Source organism: Pipistrellus kuhlii, unplaced genomic scaffold, assembly GCF_014108245.1.
Source record: "Pipistrellus kuhlii isolate mPipKuh1 unplaced genomic scaffold, mPipKuh1.p scaffold_m20_p_52, whole genome shotgun sequence".
NCBI lineage: Eukaryota > Metazoa > Chordata > Mammalia > Chiroptera > Vespertilionidae > Pipistrellus > Pipistrellus kuhlii.
The window spans coordinates 534684-544513 of NW_023425554.1; positions in this window are offsets into that span (position 1 = coordinate 534684).

Sequence of the window (9830 nt, forward strand, 5' to 3'; positions counted from 1 at the left end):
CTAGACTTACTGTGTAGGTCATATTGCAATATATACAAATACAGAGGTATTATATATCTGATTGACATAATATAATATTTTATGTCAATTATACTTCATTTAAAAATTTATAAAGTAATGTAGAGGACAGTATAAGACTGACTGATTGGGTCACACAAAATTTATAAATTTTATACTCATATACATTAAAACTAAATGAGAAATAGTCAGTTTATTTAAAAACCTCCAATTCCTTGTTAGAAAGAATCCAATAAAAAATAAAATAAGAGAATATAAGCAATAATATTGTGATAAATCTGCACAATGACACATGAATACAAGACTAGGTGTGGTGATCACATTCTAATGTATATAAATGTTGAATTACTATAGTGTATGCCTAAAACTAATACAATATTCTACACAAACTATACTTAAACAAAAAGTGAAAAAAAATACTTTGATATAACTATTGAAAGCAAAGAACTTTCATGTGTACAACATAGTGCAAGCTTTTTAGATGCCAACTACACTTTAATTTAAAATAAATTAATAAGTATGTAAAGGGAAAAAAGCTTACATAGACAAATTTTAATAGACACAAATAATTTACAAACCAACAAATATCATTACTCAGTTTCACTCAGTAATGAAATAACTGCAAAGTAAATCTTATTACCTTATTTGTTTTCACCTATCAAATAAAATTTTGAAATATGAATAGCCAAGGTGAGAGAACAAATTGTGAAATACATGTCTCATGCACTGTGATTGCAAAGGTGTATTTGCAGCCATCCTTGATCTGTAGCTTTCTCTCCCATATGGAAACAGTCTAATATGCCCCATCATAAAATTTAAAAAAATGCTTTTACATCACTGAATATCCCTTCACAGTTAATAACCTATTTGTCTATTCCTTTTAATAAAGCCACTGAAAACAATAGACAAATTTTTCTACTTCTACTGGAAGGACTTCATACCTCCAATGCCCTTTCTTTTCTTTTTTTTTTAAATAGTTATGGCTGTTTGGTGTTTTTTTTTTTAAAAAAATATGTCTTTATTGATTTCAGAGAGGAAGATAGAGCGAGTTAGAAACATCAGGAAGAGAGAGGAAGTTAGATGAGAGAGAATCATTGATTGGCTGCCACCTACATGCACCCCACTGGTGATCGAGCCTGTAATCCCAACATGTGCCCTTGACCATAATCAAATCTGGGACTGTTCAGTCCATAGGCTGCTCTGTCTGCTGATCAAAATCAGCTACAGCACCAATGCCATTTTTAAATTTGCATTCCATGAGTAGCATTTAGATATCAACATTGGAACTTACATTTCTGAGTGCAGTGTTCACTTTATTTGAGCATCATGAGTAACCCATTACTGTGTTAGTAAAGCCAGCTAACAATTACAATGATCACTGGTACCTGGGCTCTGTTCTAATAGGTATTAAGGTAACTTCAGGTACAAGTTCTTGGTTTCCAATCTCTCTGATCCTCTCCTGCCATGTCTGTTGGGCTCTCACACTCACCTGCATGGGAACTCAGACAGGAAGGGTTCCCTATGGAGGTCCAAATCCTTGCCTGGATAAATGGCAAGACAAGACAACAAGGCATCAAGCAATGTTTTCCCGACAGACTTGGGACTTTAAAAGCAACAACTATGTGCCTTCCTGCCATGTTCCTTCCTACCAATGATTGCACGAGCTGAGGGTCTGCAGTAGTGTTTCAATATCCGTGCACCGTGTCTGCTCATTGGGCACTCTTACTTTTTGTTACTCTTACCTGTAAGCACAGGATTCCCCTGGGGGACACTAGTCTGGACAGAATAGAAACTCTTCCTGATAATTCTCTGTTCCCTGGAGACTATGTACTTAGCCAGGTGAGTGCTGATGTGATTAGTCCTTCATTAAATGCTTTGCTTCCTGATATCCACATCTTTCAGCAACTCTTCTCAACTCTGAGTTAAAGTTTCTAAATGAATGGATCTCGAGGGTATTATGCTCAGTGAAAGACAAATATCATGTAACTTCACATATATGTAGAATCCAAAGAGCAAAAAAATTTTGAAAGACATTCATAAACATAGGGGAAAAAGTGGTTGTTGCCAGATGAGAAGGTTTTTGGGAGACTAGGAGAATGAGAAGAAGGGATTAAGAAGAAAAATAGTAGTTAGAAAATAGTCATAGGCTATTATATATAGTACAGCATAGAGAGTATAGTCAATAACAAGGTAATGACTATTTATGTGGCCAGGTGGATACTGAAAATATCAGGGTAACACTTTGTAAAGTATATGATAGTCTAAGCACTATGTTGTGGTCCTGCAGCTAATAAAAAATATTGGAAGTTAACAGTATTTAAAATTGGTCTATCATTGAGAAGTCCGTCTGACTGTTTTTTGGGTCTTCAAAGCATAGATTTTTGGGGGGAGACACAACCCCTGATATTTCTAGAAAATAACTATTTCCTTCTTTAAGAAATATGAGATATTTGTACCTTTCATATAAAACCTTGGGCCCTCTACCACTTGGATTCATGATGGTTTAGCCAAAGCAATTAGGAATTTGATAGTTATAGCACAAGTTAAGAACTGCCAGTTAGTCCCTCACTATAAAATGTTTATGAAATATGAGATACATTTAGGTTTTGTGCACTGCAACCAGCTAGCACATTATTATAATAAGAAAATGTATGTTTTACAAACATGCATTTTTGAGGTAGTCCATCTATAAACTACCTTCTCCAATACAGAAATAGGATCCAGAGGCATTTAATGTTGTGCTCCAAGGTATAAATCACAAAAAGGATGGAGTTTTGACTAGAATCAGTCAGGACACTTCCAGTTCTGAGGTTGTGGGCAGTGGTTCTCAAACAGAGATGGCTTTACTCCTCGGGTATGGTAAAGTCTGAGGGAGCCCAGTAAACTCTCACAGTGCACAGGACAGCACCCAGCGTGATTAGTGACCCAGTTCCTAATGTCACAGTGAAAAGGTGAGAACACCGATTCCAGACAAGCACCTCTCCAATTCATTAGGCATACAAATCACCAAAGTTTGTTGTTTAAATCCAAATCCTGACTGATAAGTCTACCATGGATCCAGACCCAGGTGATGTTAATGCTGTGTAAACTTTATAGCTCTGAATCACAGACCTGGACTAGAAATTCAAGCTCTCTGGTGAATTACTCTTTACTAACTTTTGTCCATACTAGAGGCCTGGTGCATGGACTCGTGCACCTGTGGGGTCCTTTGGCCTGGCCTGTGCCCTTTTGCAATCTGGGACACCTCAGGGGATGTCAGAGAGCCAGTTCCAGCTCAATCCCTGCAAGCCAGGCCGAGGGACCCCACTGGTCCAAGAATTGGTGCAATGGGCCAGTTTCAGCCTGATCCCCACAGGCCAGGCCAAGGGAACCCAACAGTGCATGGACTCCAGTCTACACAAATAAAAGGGCAATATGCTAATTAGATTGAACATATTCTAGAGCCACAGTGGCTGTGAGGGTCAAAGGTAGGCAGCTATAGTGGTGACTTCGAAGACTGAGGTCACTTTGCTGTGGAGGCCAGCAGTTGAAGCAGCAGCAGGGTGATGGGGGCAGGGGTGCCTTCTCCTGATTGGCCTTGTTGCTTCCTGCAGAGGGAGGACAGAGGCAGAAGCAGTGGTGGGGTAATGAAGGAGGCACCTACCCCTGATTGGCCCTTCACCTCCTTCAGAGGGAGGACAGACTGCAGCTTAGGACATACGCTAAGGGTTCCTGGACTTGAGAAGGGCCAGGGGACCAGACCAGGCTCAGGGACAACGTCCTCCCCCTCCCCCATGTCCTGGATGCCTGTGGCGGGCCAGAGGAGGGAAGCTCAGGTCCCAGTTGCCTGCAGTCAGCTGGAAGAGAAAATCCTGGACCCAGGTGTGGAGGCCAAGGCAGAGGTGCTTAGGGGCGATCAAGCAGGCAGGAGAGAAGTTAGGGATGGTCAGGTAGGCAGGCAGGTAAGCGGTTAGGAGCCAGTGGTCCCAGATTGAGAGAGGAGAGGGAATCCCTACTGCCCGGTTAGGCCCGGTCCCAGATTGCAAAGCGTTCAGGCCAGGCTGAGGGACACAAAATCGCCTGCATGACTTTTGCACACCTGGCCTCTAGAATGCATATAAGATCTTTGGTTAATCTCTTCCTGTCCTCTTCCTCCCCTCTTCCCTCTGAGATTCATCAGTCTGTTCCATGTTTCCATGCCTGTGGTTTCTGCTCCTGCATTGAGCATCTGCCCCCTGGTGGTCAGTGTGCATCATACCTATTGGCCAATTGGCCAATCACTTCTGCATGCATATATATATAATATATATATATATATATATATAATATTTATAGAGCACATATTAGTGTATATCATCAATAGCTGATAACAATATAGTTCATTCCCTAACCCTTTAGTAGTTAAGACCATATTTACAGTAAGAGAACATGCTTTATTTAGAATAACAGAGGAACTCCCATTTGTAGGCAGAAATGAAAGTTTTCCAGTGGAAGCAGGAAGATAGTTCAGTAGCTAACATCATTACACCAAACAAAGCACCACAGTGATAAATCCCTTTGCACATGGACACCAACCTTATATATCAATAATTTTACTTACACCACGAAAAAATTCTGTGCATTGTAATAAATTTATGCCAAAAATTTTGCTTCCTTATATTTAAAGTCATTTCTGACTCTAAGGGCATATTATGTCAAACAATTAGGACCAGAATTAGAGATATCAACTTGATTAAAATACAGGTTTCTAATGAGGGAACACAGCATGATGACCTCGTACAACAAACACTATGTTAAAGGGCATTTTCAGAAAGAGCATATATGGTAGTGATATATGAAGAAATGATGTATAAATAGGGTTAAACTGTGCTCTTATATTTTTCTCTCCTATGAAATGATACAAATGGTTTGGTAACTAAATGCAGTTTATTTTATAGAAGTAATACAACTCATGCTTTTTCTTTTAATAAAATGAAAGAAAATTTTTCACTTGGTAACTAAAGCCATTTATATCATTTCATAGGAAAAAATAAGAGCATCATTTAATCATCATTGTACTTCATTATTTCATATATATCACTTCCCCATTACTGCTCTTTCTAAAAATATAGACTTTAATATACAGTGTGTGTTATAAGAGGTCATTGAGTTGGCTTCCCTTATTATAATTATGTATCAATTTTAGCTTAGTGTCCACATTCTTACCATAGTCACTGGCATCAAATACATGTCTCCAATTCTAGTTGATGTGGAAACACAAATTTCTATAGATATACTATGCCCTTAGAGTCAAAGATGACTTTAAGTATAAGGAAGCAAAATTTTAAGTCATACATTTATTACTATACAAACTATTTTTTATGGTGTATGTTACCTATTGATATAAGTTTGGTGTCCCTATGTGAAGGGATTTAACATTGGGGTGGAGTTTTGCTTGCCTTAATTATGTTTCCTATTGAAATATCTCCTGCTTCCACATAAAAACTTACATTGCCTTCAAATATGCCTTCAAATATGATTCCCTCTATTGTTTTAAATGAAGCATCCTCCCCAACTCTAAATATTTTTGTAAACACTAAATAGGTAGAGAATGAACCATATTATTTTCATCCTTTTTATATACTAATATATGATCTATAGATATGTCATATATGTACATAAGTGACCAAAGGATAACTCACTGGTGACCTTGAATTCCTGTCCAATTTTGTGATTCAGAATACATCCATATTCTTTTTAACCTCTTCTGGTTATCCATAAGGAATCTCAATGAAGACACTTTTTAATGAAGATATCTGAAATAAACTTCAATAACAAACTAATCATGGATGCTATCTTCAAATATCGGTACAAATGCCTATAGTGGCAAAAAGCATATTATTATCACTGATATTCATTTTCTTTTTTTTTTATTATTGTATCAGCTATTTCTGCATCACAAGTCATCATAAAAGCACTTGTTTTAATATAATGGCTTTATAATCAAAATGGACTGTATGGTGGGAAGTAGTTCTGATCTCTTCTGGGCTCATCATGAGTCACTACATTAGGTTTCTAAAGCTCTTTCATGATGATTAGTGCATCTGTATTGCACTTCTTTCATTAACCAATATGTGGTGTTTAATTCACATAAGTCTGTGTTGATCTTATCATTTATGGAAAAAAATTGCTTATCAAATGTGAATTGCCTTAATTTAATATCACAGTTCCTATATTTATATATAAAACCTTGCTTTCTTCCAAGTTATAGGATACTAGAGGCCTGGTGCATGAATTTGTGCATGTGTGGGATCCGGCTGGCCTGCCCCAATGGGGGCCCATTGGGCTGGACCACTAGGGAGAGGGGCCATGAGTGGATGGTGGCCAGCCCCACCTCTGATTTGGGTGTTGGGGCTCATCAGGGGCTGGGTCAGCTGGAAAGGGACTGATCAGGGCCTGGAGCAGTCTGGTTGGCTGCCACAGTGTGTGTCAGAGCCACCAGTCATTCTGGACATCCTGCCATTCTGGTAGGTGGGCTTTTATATATATATAACTATTTCCCACCAATGCCTGGTGTCTCAGCTGCCTATGTTCTTGATCCGACATGAGTTATACATCACTAAAATTTTTAGTTCTAACTGACATATTGGAGTATAATTACATTCAACAAACTGCACATGTTTTAAAAGTACAATTTGCTAAATTGAAGAAGCCATACAGAAATTAAGAGTACTTGGTGGGTGGGTCCATTTGTACATAACTTGAGATAATGCACAATAAGTTTTAACTGCATTATGTAATTTTTTTAAATGCTATCCATGTGGCTTCAGTTTTCTTCTTTCTGAAGAAAATGTGGCATAATAAACAGTACTTTAAATGGATACTGTAAAGTATAAATAAAAAGTTAAATATATTTTTTTAATCCAAAGAAAATGTTCAAGAGTGAGTAGTGTGTGTTTGTGTGTGCAGTTGTATACATCCTTCAAATAAACACACACATATTTATGCGCATGCACACAGACTCATTCATAGACTCATCTATTAGGATGAAAGAAATCTTGAGAGAAATTTGAAAAATACAGAAATTTAATAAAAGAAATGTGCAAATTAACATGAAATAGAAAAAAATGGAGAAATTTGACACAAATATTTAAAGTAAAATGTGTGAACTTAACTTTAATAAATTATTTTTTGTATTTTAATGCTTCAAAGGCCTCCAGGACAAAACCACATTAACACTTATTCAATGGGAAATTCTTTGTACCATCTATCAGGCCAAATAGTTCTGAAAGAGCTCTCATATTTTCTATTTAATGTGGAGTTTCAACACAAAATGCTTTTGCCAAGGGAAACTATCGGAATGATTTGCAATGCTTAAATGTAGTTCTCTCTAATAATGTCTTACTGGATAAATGACTGTATCAGTTTCTCATTGCTGCTATAAAAAAATTACCACACTAGTGACTTAAAACAAACAGCTTTCTCTCTTATAGATTTTCAAATACTGGAAATGGGTGTTAAAGAGCTTAGCTCTAAATGACTGCCAGGCTTAGATTTTTCTGGGTGATTCAGGGAAGAATGCAATCCCTTTCCAATCTCAGTCCAAATCCTTTCCTATTCTCAGTTCCTTTTTTCAGATTCTAGAGGCCACCTGCATTCCTTGACCCAAGGCTCTTCCTCCATCATCAATATCTGTAACATGGCATCTTCAAATGTCTCTCTGACTCCAATTCTTCTACTCTTTTCCACATTTAGAGGACTATTGAGATGACATTAGTCCAATCTGCGTAATCTGAGCTAATCTCCTTAGGTAATCATTTTATCTATCTCAGTTACCCTGCTCTGTGAGCTAACTATTCCAAAGTTCTCTGAATTAGGATGTTGGCATCTTTTATTTTATTTATTTTTTATTGTTTAAAGTATTACAAAAGGTAGTACATGTGTCTCCTTTCCGCACACCCCCCCAATTGATCTTCTCCCAGCACACCTTCACTCCTCTCTCAGTGTCTTGAGGCCATTGGTTATGCTTATATGCATGCATACAAGTCCTTTGGTTGATCTCTTACCTCCCTCCTCAACCCCCATCCCTCCCCAGCCTTTCAGCTGTCCTTTGACAGTCTGTTTGATGCTTCTCTGCCTCTGTATCTATTTTTGCTCAACAGTTTATATGTTCTTTGTTATCCATAAATGAATGAGATCGTATGGTATTTTTTCTTTCACTGAGTGACTTATTTCACTTAACATAATGCTATCCAGTTCTAGCCATGCTGTTTCAAATGTTAAGAATTCCTTCTTTTTATAGCAGCATAGTATTCCATTGTGTAGATGTACCACAGCTTTTTTTAATCTACTCATCTGCTGATGGACATTTAGGTTGTTTCCAAATCTTAGCTGTGTTGCTATGAACATAGGGGTGCATATATTCTTTCTGACTAGTGTTTCTGTTTTCTTAGGATATATTCCTAGGAGTGGGATTATTGGGTCAAATGGCAATTTCATTTTTAATTTTTTGAGGAGGCACCATACTGTTTTCCGCAGTGGCTGCACAAGTCTGCATTCCTACCAGCAGTACACGAGGGTTCCTTTTTCTCTGCATCCTCGCCAGCACTTGTCATTTGTGGATTTGTTAATGATAGCATTCTGACAGGTGTGAGGTGGCACCTCATAGATGTTTTTATTTGCATCTCTCAGATTAGTGACTTTTAGCATGTTTTCATATGACTCTTGGCTTTCTGATGTCGTCTTTCAAAAAGTGTCTATTTTAAGTTATTTTCCCATTTTTTTATTGGATTGTTTATCTTCCTTTTGTTAAGTTGTATGAGTTCCCTGTAAATGATGGATATTAAACCCTTATTGAAGATAACATTGGCAAACATGTTCTCCATGCAATGGACTTTCTTGTTGTTTTGTTAATGGTTTCTTTTGCTTTTTATTTTGATGTAGTCCCATTTGTTTATTTTCTCCTTAGTTTCCATTGCCCTAGGTAGGAGCTGTATCATTAAATACATTGCTACAACAAAGGTCTGCTATTTTGCTGCCTATAGCTTCTTCTAACATTTTTATGGTTTCCCATATTATATTTAAGTCTTTTATCCATTTTGAGTTTATTTTTTGTGTATGGTCTAGTTTCATTTTCTTGCATGTATCTATCCAGTTTTCCCAACACCATTTATTGAAGAAACTGTCTTGACTCCACTGTATGTTCTTGCTTCCTTTGTCAAATATTAATTGCTCATATTGGCTTGTGTTGATTTCTGGGTTCTCTGTTCTATTCCACTGGTCTACATGTCTGTTCTGTGCCAGTACCAGGCAGTTTTAAGAACAGTGGCTTTGTAATATGGCTTGATATCTGATAATGTGATCCCTCCAACATTGTTCTTCTTTCTCAAGATTGCTGCAGCTATTTGGGGTCTCTTATTATTCCAGATGAATTTGTGGAGAATTTGTTCTAGGTCTCTGAAATATGCCATTGGTATTTTAATGGGGATTGCATTGAATTTATAGATTGATTTGGGTAATATTTGTGCCACAACAGCATAGCCAAGGGTTCAGCGAGCCTGAGGGAGGGCTGGTGAAAGATGAAGAAAAGACAGACAAAGAGAATAAGCTGGGTCTAGGTGGACTTCTATGTGTGAGTGAGACCACAGAATAGATTCAGACTGCAAGCTGATGCTTTATTTTATAGTCAGAGGTAAACAAGGAAATTTACAATGTTCTTGTAGGTTTCACTTTTTTTTTTTGGCAGCATTTGCTACACCTCCCACAGCCCATTAGCTACCCAGGAAAGATCTAGGGAACAGTCACAAGATCAAGCTTAATTATGCTAAGAAGGCTATGCCCTCTAAGCTAGGACT